The sequence below is a fragment of the Lissotriton vulgaris genome, chromosome 10 (assembly GCF_964263255.1).
Source record: "Lissotriton vulgaris chromosome 10, aLisVul1.2, whole genome shotgun sequence".
Lineage (NCBI taxonomy): Eukaryota > Metazoa > Chordata > Amphibia > Caudata > Salamandridae > Lissotriton > Lissotriton vulgaris.
The window spans coordinates 508801163-508821238 of NC_141698.1; positions in this window are offsets into that span (position 1 = coordinate 508801163).

Here is a 20076-nt window from a genome sequence, read left to right on the forward strand (position 1 = left end):
TCTACTCAAAGCAACGTAAATACACTCCACATAATACCACTCAGTAGTGCATAATTACACTCTATTTAATGCAACATAAAAACACTCCACATAACACTGTGCCACAGAATTACATGCCACATAATTACACTCCACTCAATGCAACACGAATACACTCCACATAAATGCACTCTATCTCACATACCACCAATCAACATAAATGCACTCATACCATGACACAATTTCACTAAGCATAATTTCACTCAACACCACAGTTCCAGGCCACACAATTCAACTCCACACATTTCCAATACACACCACATAATTGCACACCAAACAACATATTTCAACTCCACAACTCCACAATGCACAACGTACCTCCAATCCACACCACACAGTGGCACCCCCTTAGCACCATACATCACTCACCACCACCATTTTGCATCAGCACACCACCTACGCAACACCTAAACATCACCTAAGCATCATGTCAGTCTGCCGTTGGAATGTGGCATCTGTTGATTCTCCCCTAGAGTCCGTCCGCTGCTCGTGTTCCAATTAAATTACTGTTTTCCAACCTCCACTTCCCCGTTATTTATGTCCCGATCCCCATAACAAAATGATTTATAACAAACAAGCATGAGAACAGGCAGCAAGAAGTTGCCAGCAGTGCAAGTACAAAAATCTATAAGACATGTTTTTTTAATCAGGTTGTTCAGTTGTATATAATGTTATCTTGGTTTGTATAAAGATTAACAAAAATGCTTAACACTTTTTATTATAACTTTTCTACATGATGCACAGCAGCTCCAATGCTCTACAACATAGCCAAAAGATCTGGCTAAACACATAAGTTCAAAAGGTGAGAGCTATTGGCTATGCCAATGCTTGTTTATTCTTGATGATATGGCATCAATATCCCTTTTTTCAAATATCTCACGTAGAGATTTGTGATCAGTAGGCACAGCACATATGCAACCCCAGAATTTTTGGGGAACTTCTTGACCCCTCAAGGAACTCCTAATACCTCTCTTTCGATGACAGAGTAGTTGTCATCTACACCTTTGAGAACACTGGAGGCAAAAGCAATGTATTCTTCATGCCCATTGTCAACTTGGTGGAAAACTGCACCCAAACCTCTGCCTCTTGAGTCAGTCATCACACAGCTGACCTTCTCACATTTTTTCTGGCATAAAAACTTTCAAATATAGGAGCATTTTTTAAATCACCTTTGACCTATTTGAATCCTAGACTGCACTACCCATTCTACCTGAAGTCAACACCTTTGCCTAACAAAGCCCCCATGGCAACTCTTTTACCCCTTTCAAATTTGCTAAAATATTCTACCATGCCTAATAATTACAATATACACCCTTGTTCGTTGGAGCCTTCAAATTTCGAATAGAACTTTCCAGCTCTTTCTTTCAAAAGTTTTGTTGCTGTTCACAGTGTGCCTCAGATAAGAAATTTCCTCCACACCAAAAGAACACTTACTCAAACTTAGGCTTAACCCTTGTTCATGAAATCTTTCAATAACTTTATACACCATTTCATTGCTGTCTGATCATGTTACACCAAATATAAGAACAGCATCTTGATACATTTTCAACTAAATCAAAAGGTATTTGGACAAATTTGAAAGAATTCATGGGCATAATGAACAATGTGCATCGCTGACATTTTTCATCAAGTCTAACTTGACAGTATACTGAGGCCAAATCCAGTTTAATAAATAATTTGGCTCCATGTAATTCTAATAGAAGTTCTGTTATGGAGGGTAAAGGGAACTTGGCAACCAAAATTTCATTGCTGAGTGTTCTTAAATCAGTGCAGGGTCTGATGTCTTCAGAGGCTTTTTTTTCCACAAACACTGGAGCTAACCATTTTGCTGACTTTAAGGTAAACATGGCTACTTCATGACAAAGCTCTTCTAACTCTTTTTCTATATCATCATAAACCTCTACAGATAGCCTACATACCTTAGAAACTACAAGTGTAGCCCAAACAAATGTGGTGAATGTAATGGTTCAAGCACCCCAATTACTCTCTCACAGAATATCTCAGTACTTGTGGTCACCAATTAGGATACCAGCAAAATACCAAATTCTTTCTGATGTGGCCACCCTATGATGTTAATACCTTTCACTGAAATATATTCTTTTCACACAATTAATGTACCCCTACATTCTGATACAGCATCAAAATAATCCACCATTTTTTTAGGGTTTACTACCATATCCTCCAGAATGTATGATCATCCGTTTCAACTTCAACCGTTCACTGAAGTATTTCCTAAAGTTTTATAAAGAAATTATGGTGATCCTTGATCAAGAATCAATCATTATCCTAAGATTTACATTTTCCACACCTGCAATGTAAAAAGGATGATCATCAACCTTGCACACTAGTTGCAGTACCTCTCACAAATTTCTTTCACAGTTGTACTTGTTTTTGAATCCGTCAGGCTCTTACAGCAAACTGCAAAATATCCTCTGCTTCAATAGTGATTGCAATGAGACTTCAGTGCAGTACATAACTTACCATTGGACATGTGGCCAGGTTTTCCACATTGAAAACATGAACCATTAAACACAATGTGTTTCCTACCACCTTCTATGATAAAATAAAGTTCTCTAAACCAAAATGGCAACTGTGTGCATATCTTTTGTGAATGGTGCTTGAAGAGTGACATGACCATTTCAAAATGGCCAACACCTACAATGAATTTGTATGTTTTTGCAGTCACTTGGGATTCAAGCAGTGAGGCGATGATAGAACCATGGCAACACACTCTATGTGGCTTCCTCGCCCTGCAATAGTGTTTGCTGTCAGAGGCAGTGGTGATCCTATTTGGGGAAAACCAAATATAGGTATCGAGGGCGGAGCACAAAAACAGCTTTCCCCCTTTTTGGAGAACAGAACCTTTCAGGTTGTAGATCACTCCTGCTACTCTGTCAGTCTTCCTCTTAGTTGTGGGTACCTCAAGGCTCCTCCCTGAGTCCTACACTTTTTAAACTTTATGTGTACCCTCCGGTGGAAATTCTGTGTTCATTCGTGTTGTCACTGGTTTCCTATGCTGATGACACCCAGCTGGTCACGTCAGTTTCCCCCGACCCTAGCTCGAGCCATCTATCTCTGACCCCTTGCCTTCAGGAAGTAGCCAGAATGGACAGGTAGCTGCAGATTAAAACTGAACGAAGACAAAACTGAGGTTTTGATGCTAGGCAACTATCTCTGCAGCAACATGCTGGACTGCCTGTTTAGGCTTCCTAGTCCAAAATTATTGAAATATAGCTGTGGGATGAAGCTGGATTCTAGCCTTACGGTGGACCACCAGGAAAGCTTACTGCCAGCTGCTTTAGCATCCTGAGACTGCTGAGGAAGGTCCTTAATCTTCTCCCTTTCACAGCCAATACATTGATTATTTAAGGCCTTGTGATGATGCGTCTAGACTCCGGTAATGCCAAGTGCCTCAGCTCGCACCAATATGTGGTTAGAAGGTTACAGGTTGTCAACACAATACCTTATTGTCTATTTTAACCACAATTAGATAGAAATATTTAGTTTTCCTCCCATGCCAGACACAGTCCAGACATTTTACCATTATCTCTGCAATTCATTTTTCAGCCAGGCAACAAAGTGGATTTCATTACCATACATCCGTAATTTCACAGCCTCTATCATGGTTACATTTGTTGTCATGGTGGGCTAAAACCCATTTATGAACGGCTGCAGATTGTTGCTTTTAATGATCTTGAATGCACCATAAATTGCAATCAGTAATGGGGGACTTTTTTTTAACGTACATACACTATTGCCATTTATTAAGTTTTCTGAGGTGAAGATATTAGTGTCATTATTTTCCCCAAATCTAGATTACCAAGCTACCACATATATATCCCAAAACATTAACTTCCTATGTTAATTCCCATAGGAAAGTTTCACAAGTGAATACATAAACAAATTCTTATTGGAATGACACCAAATTTGCCTAAAAGTTAGGACTTTGTTCAGAAAGCGTATGTTTTGTTATTTGTTGTAGATCCATTTAGCTTTTTTTGTGAAATTTCCATTTAAAAAGGTGCTTGGGATGGGCTTGAAGGGGTTAAAAATAGGTATAGGCCACAACCTTAATAATAGGTTGATGGTCCCTACATCCTGAAAATTAATTTTAAAAATATATAGGAGGGCAAGGTGAGCACACCCTGACACCACGGGGCATACTTGGAACCCCACTTGTTTGTCTCTCCAAAATATGGACATGTTTTGACAGCCATTACAGGATTAGGGATCATGATCTCTAATGAAATGCACTGTAGTGAATGGCAGGTTTTGAGGGTCACCCAAAGGAGCCCACATAAAGGGTGATAACAGATTATAGTCACAATATAAATCATTTGTTGTTGGTATCATACTAAATTTGGGAACTGTGGTGTGTTATAGGTTATTGTACATAGTGAATAATGCTGATCCTCTGGTGGAATTTGATGAAGCATGTTTGAAAGTAAACTGTATTATTGAATGATTTTCTCATAGAGTTTCTGGAAAGTACTCCACAAGCAAAAATGGGAACACGTTTTCTTTACCATTCTGACATTCTGAGTCTCCCACTGTGCTTTAATGAACAACTAGAGTGCTAACATTCTGTATTTATGACAAAAGCATGGGACACCTGAAGCAATCTTGATTAAATCAAAGCTGTAAAACTTAAAGCATACCCTTTAGAAAAGAACAATATGCAGGGGGTGTTTTGGCATAGAAATTATGCTTATTGCTCTAGACAGCTGAAAAGAGGAGGCATTTTTCACATGTTCTCCAATATATTTCTCATTCTCATCAGCAAAACATTCTGACATGCAGTCTGAAAAATATAGTTTCAACACCAGCAGCAGCTTGTCAGTATTTCTCATTAGTACTAGGGGTTTCCCCATGCAAAGCCCTTTTTTGGAATGTTAGGGGTAGCTTATGTTGAAACCTCCAGATCATTTTTTCCACAAAAGGTATCCATGCACAATCTGCGTCCTGTTTTACGTAATTTCTTGGGGATTCTAAAAGTACCCAGGATTTGTAGATTCTCCTGGATAAAACGGAAAATTTGCCAAGATAGAGCAAATTTTGCTATTGTTGTGGCAAAAATGGGAAAAAGCGCCATGCAAGAGAGCATATTTTTTTCCTATGGCATCAACAATTGGTTTGCTGTGCTAGGATCACCATCTTCCTGGCTTTTAGGAGCAAGCAGAGTTGTATAAAAAAGCATTTTTATACCGACCGAGGTAGGGCATTTTTACCAACTTTTTGTGGGTAAACTTACTTGTAGTTTTTGAGGGAAACGGGTGTGAAATCTATGAGTGACCCTGGAAGGCTATACATTTCCAAAAAGTAAACAAAAATCTGCATTCAGCCAGGGATTATTTGTGTGGATTCCCCAAAGTTTTCCAAAAGGAACTAACATTTGAAAAAAAATGAAATCAGTAGAAAAACAGAGTCATTTGTGACAATGTTTTCATCTGTAGCTTCTTGTCACAATTGATGATCTACAAAATCAATATACCATTATGTCCGACAGAACCTTCTGGACATGGGGATATATAGGGTTTGTATGTTCTCCAAACCCATGCAATAGATAGTAAATAAGTAAATAATAGTTTATTGTCCGGTCAATTAAAACCTTTACAATTTCTCTTTAAAAGAAAGTAACAAAAATGACAGCTGCAAGATTCATGATTTAAAACTTCTCAATAATGTCATTTCATAAAACATCCATGCATTATATTTACCTCTTTAGTACAAGTGTCTGCAGTTGTGTCAATTACAGTACATTGATAAGAGATCTAGTTGTTTCTTGGCGGATTTTCGGATCCTAAGCATATTTATGAGAGAAATAAGGCTAAAAGATGAAAAATTATAGTGAGACACGCCCGCAGTTCAATTAGAGGAGTGATTTTACAGTATTGCAATTGATTGCTGCCTGTGGTAGAAGTAATTTGCAATTAACAGACAAGCTGGAACATCTGTTGTCCGAAAGAGGGGCAATCTGAGTGTGTCTTGTCTGTTGAGCAGGAAGAACTGAAACAATAATGCAGTGGAGGGTGATTCTAGTGGTTTATCAGCCGAGTTTCACCCCGGCTGCTTCCATGAATTGTACGAAGCGACACGCCAGCTGCATGTTCCCTCCTCCGAGGCATACCATTACTGCTTGCCTACAAGTTCTTATCCCCTCGCTTATGAAATGTGGCTTCAGAAAATATTTTCGTTCTGCTTGTAGTTCCCTGCAGATGCACAGAAGGTATAATATGCTTTTGTTAGCTTCCTTGATTAAACGGCATGTTGTCTGGCCCAATGGTCTGTTCCAAGGAGGAAGGTGCTGCAATGTTCGTAAAAGGCCCATTTGGAGGCGAAGATATTTTTCTTTTTTCCTCCGGTAAAATCATACACCTGGATAGGGTTGCAGGGAGGGCTTGACGTAGCTAAGCACAACTAACCATCCATGGGTTCTTTCTGTGAGGGCCGCCTTGTCTTCTAGCAATGATAGTCTTTTCACTGTCTTATTTACAATCTGTTTAAAGCAATGGTAGGACCCTGGTGCTGCCCAAAGTACCTCCAGTCCTAGCCGGTCTTTTGATGCGATCAGGTAGCTCATGGCTGCACAGTCCTTCTTTTGTTGTATTTTGGTCCATAGGTAAGAATTCAATGTTCCTGCTTCCGCTCTTTTGATTTTATACCAACTCTTGGCATAGGCTCCTTTCCGGGCTAATTCTTGAGTTTGCAGGATAAATTCCAGCCTTATTTGTGCCGGTGAAACATACTTAGGTAGGCTGAAAATCATTCTGGCCGCTCTTGAGACAATATTGTCTAATGCGGCTGCGTCTCTTCCCCTCATACACTCGCTCCCATAAGTGATTGCCGGAATGAGCTTTGCTCGCCAAACTTGTAATAGTGGAGTAAGGTTTGGACCAGTTATTGTATGGTTGATGGATTTTAATGCTGCGGAGATAGAGTTGCCTCTTCTTTTGAGGACGTCTTTTTGTGCAATAAATGTACTTTTATTATCTAAAATCACTCCTAAGTATTTGTATTGGTCTACCACAGCAATTGTTAAATTTGCCAGAAGCCTGCGGAATTGGAGGTGTCCTTTCATGGTTGAATCCTCATCACCTTTGTTTTATCATATTTGATAGATAGACCATTCTTTGCTGAATAACTGCTGGTTGTATCTAATAGATGTTGGAGGCCAATGGGAGTCAGGCTCAGCAGCACTAGATCATCTGCATTCAGGAGATTGTAAAGTGCCAGCCCGTCTATTTTTGGCGCATGCGAATTACATGTGTCTAATTCCGACGTTAAATCGGACATGTACAGGTTAAAAAGTATTGGCGCCAGTATGCACACCTGTTTGAGTCCCGCAGTCGTTGGTATTTTCCGGGACACGAACCTGCCGTCTCCTAGTTTGACTTGAACCCACGTCTTTGTGTGAAGGAGTATTAGCTGGTTTAGGAGAGCAGGTGGTATTTTTTCCCCATTAGCTTATGCCAGAGTTTACTCCTGTCAATTTTGTCGAATGCTGACGAGTAGTCGATGAAACATAAAAATAGAGGTTGTTTTGCTAATTTCATCCTATCTATCAATAGGAACAGGGCTAAGATGTTTGTGGTTGTGCCCATGCCCTTACAAAAGCCGGTTTGATTGATGTGGATGATGGATTTATCCTCTGTCTGTCCAGGCGGTAAGGCCTTCTAGAATTAGTCCAGCGTAATATTTCGCTTCAATATCGATTGGAGCCACCAGCCTGTAGCCGTTTGCTAAGTTCTTATCCTCTTTCTTGTATATTGGGGATATGATTGATCCCCTCCAGGAGTCCGGGATGATGTTTCCTCCTGCGATTTGTGCAAACAGCGGTGACAATTTAAACGCCCAGTACTCCGGATCTTTTTTAAAAAGACTTAGCGGAATCCCATTGGGACCCGGTGCACCCTCCCATTTGCCTTTGGCTATCCTGGCCTTTACCTGGTCGATTGTGAACAAAGAACGCTTGTTTCTTGGGATACCGGTGAGATTGGTAGGGGTTCCCTCTGAAGGTTGGCGTGTGCCCTGATTCTGATCAGAGTTGAAATGTTGAAGCAAATGGGTGGCCCAAGCTTCCTCTGTTACATGAGAGTTGATTCTTAAGGTGTTTGGGTTGGCTAGACTGTTTATTGTGCGCCAGAATCTTGCGCTGTTATTTGATTTTGAGTCATGTACCAGTCTAGCCCACAGGTTTTCGTCCGAAACTCTCTTTGCCTGCCAGATAGAGCCAACAACTGAGCCCCACTTAACAATGATTTTTGTTGTGTATCAACTATACAGAAATTTGTATTGTAAAATATAATTAATTAAGAATGTATATGAAGAAAATGTACACATGATACTGCATTTAGGAACAGTAGTTTTTTGTACACCTCTTAATTTGTAGTTACTCTTAGTATAATGTGATTCTGGAGGCATTTTGCAAAATATCTTCTTTCTTGCATTCTGGCTTACATTCTTAAGCCACAAATGCAGAGAAATCCAATTGGTAATAGCAAAAGTTTTTCATAGTATACAACACAGGCCCCACGGCTTGCAGTCTATATGCTTGACAGCACAGTGAGACTTGCATTCTTAAATGCTTCTAATTACACTTCTACTTTGGCATTTTGGCAGCTATTAAATCCCGGCGCAATTACACTATTTCCAGAACATATATTAATTTGGTGAAGGATTTTCAGCAAATATTTGACTTATGGGCTTATGATAAGCCTTACAAATTCATGCCCTGAAGAAGTCCCTATGCTATGGGATGAAATACAATGGTTGTGTCCATGTTCCCTTTTTAAGTGGAAGTAAAAAATAAAGAATGAATGTTAAGATTACACACAGGTCGTGATGTTTTTGAAACGATTATTATACATTCATTGTAACTCTGTTCTCTGATTTTGTTGGGATATTAGACCCAATGTAATTTGTGTTTTGCCGACACATAGTAATGTTAGAGTGCTTCCTCCCTTTGCTGTGATTTGCTTAGTTATTGGGGAATACTAGACGGCTGGCCTGGGAGTGAGCACCATATCTAGCAGGAACCATACAGTGTGCAATATTATTGAACCATAAACGTTCTAGTACTAGTTGTGTTGTGTTTTGCTTTGAATTTCTGAAAACTACCCACCAATGTAAGACCTGGGTGGTGTGACTTGTGTGGTTCTGAAAGGCCTTTGCTATCCAGAAGCCCTTGCTTGCCTCAATCCTTGGCTAAAACACACATTTTCTTGACATCCCATAAGGGAAAGTTACAGAATCTACGGGTATCCATACATTTTTTACCACCCCGCATTCCCACATGTCTTCCAATAAAAATAGCACCCCACTTCTATGGTTGAGCCTAGCGCCTAACTCAGAAAAGGGACCACAACACAACATGGAAAGATTTTCCACTCTCGACAGACCCCTTTGTTGCAATTTGGGATGCTGTGTTTTCTGGGCCCTAGCTCAGCTGGTGCACAAGAAAAAGTACCAAACCCGGATATTCCAGAAAACTAAATAACTGGTGAGTCCAAAATGGTGTCAAGTGTGGTTCTTGTGAGTTGTTATTTTTACCCAAAACCTTTGCAAGCCTAAAACTTTTGCCAATAACACATTTTGAGCACATTTCTAAGGGAAAGTTCTGGATCTGAGGCAATCCACACATTTCCTACCATCCATGTTTCCCAATAAAAGCAAAGCCTCACTTGTGTGGGTGTGCCTAGTGTCAGGAACTGGAAAGCGCCCCAAACACAATATAGAAAGAGCACGTTTTTCACAAAAATCCAACACTTTTTTAAATTTGTGTAGCTGTGGACTTTGATCCCTAACTTAGTCGCCACCCAGAGAAGCTACCATACCTTGGCATGTCTAAAAACTAAACACAATTGTGGGTCCACAGTTGTGTGACTTTGTGGGTCTCATGAGGGTTTCTTTCCCAGAAGATCTAGCAAATCTTAAACTTTGGTTAAAAACTCACTTGTTTCTCACATTTCTGTCAGAGACAGCACAAGAGTCTGTGGGGATCCACACATTTTGTACCATCCAGTGTTTGAACACATCTGATAAAAATGTTATTTTACTTGTGTGGGTGAACCTGGTGCCCACAACACAAAAGGCCTCAAAATGCAATTTGAAGATGTTGGCAATAAGGGTAGCTGAGGTAATTGGACCCATGCTTAGCCGCCTCCTAGGGAGACCAGATATTTCTGAAAACAAGACACAAGGCGGAGTCCAGAGTTTTTGACTCACATGGAACCCATAACATTTTCTCACCCACATTGCCATGCAATCCTCCAACCATGTCTAAAATGACCCATTTTCCTTGTATTACTGTGATGTTAACGTCTAGAATTGACAGCGTTCCACAAAATTCCTATCACACAGTTTTCCCCCAGTTGTCGTTATGAAAACACTACCCCACCTGTGTAGCATTTTGTCCAACAAATACACTTCCTAATTGATAATGGAATACTGTTCCAAAGAGAAGATAAGTTCCTGGGGTCTCCAGATTTGTATGGGCATCCCATAAAACTCTATTTGGAAGACCTTCATGTTTTGCATGACCCACGCATCCCTCATCATCTCAACATTTGTCTATAAATAATGCCAGTCTCTCTCACAATCTTGGTTGAGAAAATGAGTTATTCTTCACCTAAGAACCCTCCTGGTGCATTGGCTGCACCCTGGAATCCATCTCTGCCATTGCAGCCAAAGCCACACCTCAAACTTCTTCTGGTCCTGCCATAGGATGCCTCATCTAAGACTGATCTCTTTAGGAGTGTGAGACGTTGAGACAACCCGTTGAACAATCCTTCCTCTACAGATCCTGCCATTAACCTTCTCCATAAGATTCTTTTTGATAAACATTTGGGCTTTATTCAGAAAGGAAAATGTAGCAGCAAATTCCCAAAGTTCAGTTATGAGGATCTATTAAAAAGACCTACTTCGGCTACTGGACCCCGCCAGAAGATGCCAATTTCCCCGATTAGGTGTCCACTTTACAGAAAAAGGAGCATTGGTGCTTGGTCGGTAGGGTGTAATTTGCTTTCTCTGAAAAGCAGATGCTCCTCTATGCCCACCTCTAGCAGGATATCTGAAGATATGAGGCTTTCTATCTCTTTTGACTCTTCGACCATAGCATGTATTTTCATTATGGAGCCGGCGATATCCAACAATTTACCTAGGCATGGATGCCATTATCGATCAATCCCTTTATAAACTAGGCCAGAAAGGTGCCTTTGTTGCTGTTTATGGCATGTAGCCCACCTTGCCATCAAGGAAAGGACATGGATATTCTACATGTGGGTGAGCCTTGCTCTCCGTGTCCAGGATTTTAACAACATGTTAATTTTGCATCTTCTAAAACTAATGAGACATGTAGTCCAGGAAAATTGCAGATTTTCATTTTTGTACAGCTGCTGAGAATCAAACTAAAGAGAGTTAAAGGCATACTCCTGGCCTCTGCCTTGAGATCTCAAAATAAGATGAAAATTTGCATTGGTTTTTACACCTTCTATTCTATAAACAAAAAAAAGACAGTAAACACATTGTTGATTATTTTGCCATTTGTTTCTTAGTTCGATAATCTGACTTAATTACCATAACCAACCTAGTCGCTACAACCGACTTCTGTTAGACATGCAATCTATTTTTAGCAGAACTATACTATTTTACAAATGATTGTAATTCTTTAAATTAACCTATTTTCGGAAAACTTTAGTATATTGCTAAATTATTTTAGTTACTCATATTCATTTGATTTGTAAAGTTATACACAATGCACAGCATTGTCGATGTCAAAATAATGCAGCCACCTGAAAGCACATTTTACATGCATATTGAAATAAATTAAATGGTGATCTGTTTAAGTCAACGATTTATTATTTTTCCTGGCCTTCTTCAGGACCTGGGCTGTGTATGCAACTGTTATTGGTAAAATAATGTATTGCATTCTGCTCTCCTATGAGCTTGAAGTCTGTTTGTGAAACTGACAGAGGAATCAATGTCACCGTTAATGCGCCCTTAACCTTGTTTTTATTCCACAGAAAAAATGAAACTTCGCATCAGTAGCAGTCATTGTGTGTGTTATAATTGACTCCTTTCCAATTCATTTCTATGATAATGTACATTGTTTTTTTCGTGTCACAGTGCATAACCACAAACCAGTAACCACACAAATCTGCACTTTTGGTAAACAACAAAAAAGACAATGATTGGACAGCTTGAGCTTTACCTTTTTTTGCTATCATTCTAAAGATAGCTAGCCTTGCCCAATTTTAATTACTAATTAAATCCCCAGCAGAGTCTGTTGAAAAGTGCCGTGAAGTGATTGCAAAGTTTGCAAAACAATATGGCACGGATAGAAAAGAGGCTCATTGAGCATTTGCTATGGTGTGCAAGGTTTATTATTCCCTCCAGCAACAGTCATTAGTATAATAGTTTACTCAGGGATTGCAAATGGTACATTTGCATTATTAAGAGAGATTCACTCTGAAACATTGATCCATGGAAGTAGCTCAGCGAATCTAGATTTCAGTGTTTTGTGGCGCTATGCTACAAAAGCAACAACAAAATAACGCAATCCATATTTTTGCAATCTGCATTAATTGTGTATGTTCATATTTTTCAGTTTTATAAAATAAAACAAGAAGCATAGGATGCTTCAAGCATTACTGAGCGGGAAAGAAAAGACTAATTCCCCCAGAGAGCATTTAGTTTTCGACAGAGAGGGAGTGTGCTTTGTATTCAAGTGTCTCAGGTGTATTGATGGCACCTGCTGTCAGCTAATTACATGAAGATTGCTACAGCAGACTGTGCATTACCTTCGCAATTGAAAGTGCTATTGTTTTATTCTCTTTCATTCGCATCAGTAATGAAGATGATGAAAGTGAAACCCAAAAAGCACCATTTCTATCTCATCACCAAGGGCAGGTGGCCCTCCTCGGCAGTTCATAACACGGGAAATTTACATCTGGAGAGAAGTTACGAGAAACTGATGGAGCCCCTTATGGAGAAAGCAGGGGGAAAAAATAAAAGACCTGCCCTTTTATACTTCTTTCCGCCATTTTCTGGTCTCTAGGGGGCAGATTTACAAGCCCCTTGCGCCACTTTTGCGTCACTTTTTCCATATTAAAAGTGACGCAAAAGTAGCGTAAGAGGCTTGTAAATCTGCCCCTAGATGCTGATAATTGTTTATTATGATGTAATTATTACCCAACACAATGCTAATTTTTTTTATCGCGATCGAAATGACAAAAGGAATGCTAAACCCTCTGGGCGTCGAATCTCCTCAAGACGCACATAGAACCCTACAGAGAATTCATTAGTCACTGAGCGACTTTACAATTTCTTGATAACTTAATACTCAGTACTGGAAACAAAAGGGAATGTTCTGCATGGTAACGAATTCACCCTGGATGTGAAGAATCATATGGAAATCTATACCACTCTCATATTGTTAAAATAAGATAAAAGAGATGCTGCCCATTTAAACGTATTCTACTTAGGGCATACCATAGAAGCTTGATGGATGTATGACGGTACAACGCGTACCGTCACAACGCATACCTTTACCACGCGGCCGTGACAACGCAAGTCGTTACCACGACTTGCGTTGGGGGCGCGGATTTCGAATAGTATAATTTACTATTCTAACACCAGTCCCCGTGGACCCTAGGGAAGGTGTTGGGATAGTAAATTAACTATTTGTAATCCTTTAGCGCCCTCCAGCGCAAGTCGTGGTAACGACTTGCGTTGTCACGGCTGCGTGGTAAAGGTACTGCATTGTAAAAACATTGTGGTAAACAATGTTTACCAAGCTGGATACACTAAGGAGTCAAGTTAAGCTTTTTTTGGGATCTGTTTTGTTTATTCCAAGCGAATATGTCACCCATAAAACTGTGTTGTGTTGGTAAGTAACATGTTACTGTAAATTTACTATTGGCACGAACCCTGGATCTACTCAGTTGATGTTCTAGAGTCTTGGGTTCGTGCTGTGTGGTTCTGGGGGCAGTTGGAAGCTGGTTCGTGATATGGTTGGATGTCCTTTGGTGTTGCTGCTGATTACCAATAAATCCTGTTTCCTACTCAATTTGGATATGGCTCTACTTTACAAGTTTGGCGACAATCGTGGATGGCAGCATCACCGCACCGAACCTTTGCGTGCATTTTCAGAGTGTGCTGTTCTCTTTGGCATTTCTTCTATAGACCAGGGGCGGCTGGTGACATTTGAAAGTGGTGAGGCGTAAATACTGCACTGTGACAAGCACGCGCAGCGAGCGAGGCCCAACCACCTATGGGGGATTCGGGGGTTCTCCCACGAGAACATTTTGAAAAAAGAGTGGGCAAATGGTGCATTCTTAAGCACATTTGAGACAGAGGTATCTTGGCCAATACATCTCTGGGAGTAGCCAGACAAGTCTCTTTGCACTTGCACAGATACAGCTCTCTCCCTGCATTCGCATAGGGACAGTCACCCTGCACTCATAGACCCATTACTCACCCTTCCATGACACATCACTAAGCCAGCATTCACCCATCCACATCACTCACTCTGGACTCACACAGGCACACTGCTCAACCTGCACTCACACAGACATCACTAACCCTGGACTCACACAGGCACACTGCTCACCCTGCGCTTACACAGACATCACCAACCCTGCACTGTCACAGACATCACTCACCCTGGACTCACACAGGCACACTGCTCACCCTGCGCTCACACAGACATCACCGACCCTGCACTGTCACAGACATCACTCACACAGGCACACTGCTGACCCTGCGCTCACACAGACATCACTCACCCAGGACTCACACAGGCACACTGCTCACCCTATACTCACACAGACATCACTCACCCTTCAATGCACTGCACTCAATAGGTTTCATGTCTTTCAGCCTGTCTAGGCCCGACATTGCCTGGTGACAGACTCCAGTACATAACACCACATCACCTGGGGCCTCTGAGCAGCTGGAGTGCTCAGCACAGTCCCAAGAATGCAAGCATCCCCCCCACAGACACTGGTGTTATTGTAGGCTGTTCGTCACTGCAACATCCTACATTGCAAAGGAAAGTGGGACCGTGCTGGCATTCAGCCAATTTTTCCTGTTCCTTGGTATCTGGCCTTTTTCTTGAGCTCATCACTTTAGTCCCTTTGTCCACCCTTGCGTTGTATCCAAAAGCCTCAATAACATGTGGGAGTGACAGTGAGTGTTGAGGCCTGTAGTCTCTCACACACAGACTCAACTAAGCACTGATCTTCCCTCGGTGCCTGGAAGCGGTCTCCTGAACAGTGGTTACACGCCTTATCTTCATCTTCTTTAACAAACTGACAAATCAATGCAGTACTCGTGAGGGGGGGTGGTGGGGGGGTTGCGGGGAAGGGGGTCGCGGTGGGGGGTGCGCCAAGGGAGGATAACATTAAGAAAACTTACCTTACCGCCTCTGCTCCTGGTCTGCGTTGGCGCCTCATCTTCAAACAGGAACCGGAACAGGAACAGCAGCACCGAGTGGCAACCCCTAAGCCAATCTGCAGCACCAGGGCACAGTTAATCCTTGCCCGCAGCATGCCCATTAGGAGACCGGGGGGCTCCTAAAGGGCATGCGCTAACAAGTTAAAACACAAGTGCGCATGAGTGGGCACGGTGCGGAAATTCACCCTCCGTCCCCACTCATGCGCACTTGTGTTGTGCTGCTGCCTGCTGCACCCATGTCTGACAATGCATGTCAGTCAACATGACGCCAGACCACCCAGGGGGTAGGCGGTCTGACATCATGCTGGCTGGCATGCATTGTCAGTTCTCCCTCGGGATCGGTCTTTGAACTTAAGTAAACTATTCAGTTTACTTAAGTTCAGAAACGTCGGAGCTGCAGGCGGCTACGGGCGGCGGGGCTACGCCCCCATACCCTAATGGACGCACCGCGCCTGCTATAGACGCCTGTACATTCAGACGGCGTATCTGGAAATTTCATCGGACATCCGCCTATTTTGGGTTTTCTACGTGCTTTGAGTGCTTTCCTGCTAATTTTCTGCACTTTCAGGATGTTATTTCAAATAAAGCTCACCTCAACTGCTTGGAGCTTCAAGACGTCACCGGCATTCCACGAGTTACGAGCAGCTGAAGTCTCCGAACTCCTACGTACTTTGCGGAGAAGGGAATAGTGTTCCACGCTGTACTTTCCAGAGCGTACCGAACACTGACTTTCTTGTTTCCACGTTCACCTCTATGTTTACGTATGTACTATACGTACGCTACGTGCCGCCATTTTAGTTGTTAATGGTCTCTTAGCAACTATTGCTTCGGCTTTTCGGCCCACAGCGTTTGTTACATGCAAACTTAATTACTTGCTTCCTTGCTCCTACGGAATAGTCATGCGGCATTGGTGAGCGGTTTTACTTTATTTACTATTCATTATAGACGTTTTGCTGATTTTAAAAAGGAAAAAGAAAGTAGGCACAAGCGTATCGTTTTTTTTACTATTACTCTTCAATATGTCAACTTCACAGAACTACAATTTATCGCCTACTCAATGTTTCTGGCCTGCGGGTGGTACGTCTTGTATACAATGGCCTGAATGAAAGGCATATTTTCTCAACTACATTGAGACATTAGATGCAAAGGGTAAAATGTCTGCAGCTTAAAAAAAAATATTTTCTTACATTCTGTTGGGTCTAAAGGTCTGAAAGCCTACAAACAAATGCCTAACGTTAGCGGTGGCAGTGATCAAAATGTTTTTTTTGCTGCCATTGATAACTTTAATCTTCACTTTGCTCCAAAAGTATGCATTGGCATTCTCCGTTATATATTTTTCCAAAGAAAACAAAACGCAGATGAGTCAGTGGATAACTATGTGTCTGCATTGAAAACACTCTCTCTGGATTGCCAATTTGGAGGTTTGAAGAAGACTTGATAAGAGATCAGGTCGTTATGCACTTGAAAGACACTTCTATTCAAGATAGATTATGGGTGAACGGTGATTCGAAGTTGGAAGACATTCTTGCCATAGTTAGAAAAGTAGAAATGTCCTGCAGAAGTGCAAAAGAAGTTAAAGCTGATGAAAACAGCAAATCCAACAGTGTCATAGCTAGGATTGAAAATACTAAACCTAGGAATAATTACAAAAATAATTCAACTACAAAGGAATACACTTAGGATAGTAACAAGCTAAGGTGTTTTAGGTGTGATAGTAGTTCACATTTAGCTAATTTCAAAGGTTGTCCTGCCATTAGACAAAGGTGTTCGGTTTGTGGTGTCATTGAACACATAGCTAAAGCGTGTAGAAAACGCAATTATGAAAAAGTAAAGTGTATTGGTGATGGTGAATCTGGCGAGAGTGACAATGACCACACGGACAATGAATTTGAAAGATCTTACATGTTAAATATTACAGAAGGTTCTTCTGTTATTTTGAACATTGATAATAATGCCACAAAAAAGAAACCTATCTGTGACATGATGATTGGTGGATTGGAGATTCTGATTAATGCTGATTCTGGTTCTCCAATCTCCTTACTCTATAATCAATGAGAACGTATGGAAGTCAAAATTTGTCGACAAGCTTGGTTCCTTGTTGTATCCTGGTGATATTAATCCTCTGGGGAATTCGCGAAAAAAATCGATATTATTGGGTTTAGAGTACTTATTTTTAAATTTAAAGACTGTGAATGTATTGCCAAGTTGTATGTATCTAAACATGGACCTTCAGTCTTAGGATGGTTTGAACAAGGAAAACTTGACATCATTCTCAATCCTAATGGTCCAGAACCAGTAATGGTTGTTGGAGATTCTAGTCAATGTGGTAGTACCATGCTTAATAAGTTTCCAGAAGTGTTTAAGGATGGTATAGGGAAGTTGATTAATTTTAAACACAAAATTGTTCTAAAAGACAACGCTTGTCTCAAGATTGGCTTGGTAGTTTGGTCTGCCCTGTTCCCATGATGCACTGGGCCAGGGACAGATTAATTTGCATGTAGCCAGGTTCTGAGCTGGGATGGTGCAGTGAGCTAAAAAACAGTGATGGATCAAGCCCTGATCTGTTGACTGGGTAGGAGTATTCTGCTTAATTCAGAAACTCTGTCCATCACCACCCCCTTTTCTGAATCGTTTTGTCCACCATAAGCGTGGAAGGGTATGCTCAGATGTGAGTCCCTTGCTCACTGCACCATCAGGATTCAAGCAAGCCGGGCCGAAGACGGCTGTAATGCCAGAAACCGGTCCCCGGAAGCTTGTTTCCTTTCCAGGAAATAGAATTGGCTTGGTAGTTTGGTCTGCCCTGTTCCCATGATGCACTGGGCCAGGGACAGACTAATTTGCATGCAGCCAGGTTCTGAGCTGGGGTGGTGCAGTGAGCTAAAAAACAGTGACGGATCAAGCCCTGATCTGTTGACTGGGTAGGAGTAATCAGCTTAATTCAGAAACTCTGTCCATCACCACCCCCTTTTCTGAATCAAGATTTATAAAGCAAAACATATTCCTATCACAGTCAGAGATGAAGTACAAAAAGAACTTAATAAATTAGTGGAGAATGATATCATAGAGAGTATTGAATCCTCTGAATGGGTATTTCCCATTGTTGTGGCCAGGTGAGACAATGGAAATATCAGATTAGTTATTGATCTGCGCCACTTAAACAATAATATTGAAGTCGATCAATTTCCTCTACTCCGTATTACTGAGATGTTGGCTTTGGTTGGTAAAGCAAAAGTTTTTTCTTGTATTGACTTATCTTCAGTGTATCATCAAATTATTTTAGATGAAGGTAGTAAGAAATATACTGCCTTTGTTACACCATTTGGGTGTTTCCAATTTAGGAGAATGCCGTTTGGGCTCGCCTCTGCGGCTGCTGTATTTCAGCGTATCATGCACAATATTTTTGGTGACTGTCAAAATGCAGTGTGTTTCCAAGATGACATACTTGTTTTTGAAGACAACAAGTCTACCCATGATCAAACAGTAGAAGTAGGTCTTAAGAAGCTATCTGCTAATGGTCTTACGGTTAAACACTCTAAGTGTAAATTTTGTGTCAACTCTGTTACGTACCTTGGGCATGTACTTTGTGAAGATGGTATCAAACCCAAACCTGATCTTATTGAGGCCATTCAACTTGCACCTTCACCAACTTCTAAAGATGATGTTAGGACATTTTTGGGGTTAATTGAGTTTTTTTTCCAAATACATTCGCAATGTTTCTTGCAGAGTGTTTAATATCAGACAGTTGCTGAAAAACAAGAATACATTTGTATGGGATGCTGAATGTGAAAGATAATTTTTTGATGTGAAATCAGTCATTGGAAAGGCTGTTGCTCTTAACAGTTTTGATCCTCAGCTCTCTTGTATTAGTACTACTGATGCCAGTTCAAGAGGATTGGGAGCTGTCTTAGCCCAAAGAAAATAAAAGGGGAGTGAAGCTATAATTGCTTACGCTTCAAGAGCGTTATCTCCAGCAGAGGTAAAATACTCTACCATTGAAAGGGAAACCTTAGCTGTTGTATGGGCTTTGGAACATTTTAGGGTGTTTGTTTGGCGAAAGAGTGTGAAATCAGATCTGACCACAAACCCTTGGTACGTTTACTCACTACTGATGGTATGATTAAAGCATCTGCTAGAGTACGCGTATGTCCATGAGATTGCATGATTTTATCTCTAAGATTGTGTACGTTCCTGGCCGAGATAATGTTACAGCAGATTTTCTATCTAGACTCCTGTTACCTCTCAAAGAAAGCATTCCGAATTCTCTGAATGAGTTTGATATTGCCCTTGTGCATGATGATGGTGTGTTACCTATCAAAAGTGAAGATTGGAATTCTGAGTATTCGAAAGACAAAGTTTTACAAGTTGTTCAGAAATATATAATTGAAGGTTGGCCCACTAAGAAAAATCTTACTTCTGAATTGAGAAGCTTTTGAGAAGTGAGAAATTAGTTATCTTTTTCTGATGGTATCATTAGGAGAGGTGATAAGGCAGTTCTTCCTTCCCGTATGAGAGACATTATGGTGAAACATACCATGAGAGTCACAATGGTATTATCATGACTAAACAGTCAGTCAAAAGGCTGCT